Source organism: Dasypus novemcinctus, unplaced genomic scaffold (assembly GCF_030445035.2).
Source record: "Dasypus novemcinctus isolate mDasNov1 unplaced genomic scaffold, mDasNov1.1.hap2 scaffold_157, whole genome shotgun sequence".
In the NCBI taxonomy this organism is placed as follows: Eukaryota; Metazoa; Chordata; class Mammalia; order Cingulata; family Dasypodidae; genus Dasypus; species Dasypus novemcinctus.
The window spans coordinates 85,655-86,295 of record NW_026688157.1 but is presented as its reverse complement, the minus strand read 5'-3'; positions in this window follow the sequence as shown (position 1 = coordinate 86,295).

Genomic DNA, 641 nt, shown 5'->3' with positions numbered 1-641 from the left:
GGAGCTGGTGCTCTCATATCCAATGTGGCCCTCAGGTGTGGCACCAGAAACTCCTGGGCCAGCTGTCAAGGCCCCAGATTCCCAGACCCCAGCGCAATGCCCAGGGATGTGTATTTTAATAGACCGAGGGGTTGGGGGTTGGGGACCTCCGGTGCACAAGCTGCGTTTCCCACCACCTGCAGCTCCGACGCCCACCAGAGGCTCACCTGCCCCAGGGGAGGGGCTGGCCTGTCCCTTCTCTGCTTCTCTGAGATAATCGGTTAAGATGCGGTCAGGAGGGGACTATGAGCAAAAGAACCTCTGGACCCAGGTGACCCCCGCCTGCAGGGCTGTGGGATGTGAGGGAGGCGACTTGAGGTCCTGGATGCTTCCAGAAGGAAGGCAACTCCCCAGCCCCTCAGGGCCTGGCCGAGGGAGGGCTGACGGATGGGGCTTCCAGGCTGCAGCAGAACCTAGCCCGGCGGGCGGCAGCAGCTCCGGGCCGAGGTGGACGCCGCGCCCAGGGAAGGGGACTCCAGAGGGCCTCGGGCTGCCGGGTCCCGCTCGGCGCCGGTGGCGCCAGCCTCCCGACTTCTCCTGCCTTTCCCCAGAGCCAGCGCCGGCTGCAGCCACGTCACGGAAAAAAACATTTCAGGGGCGGA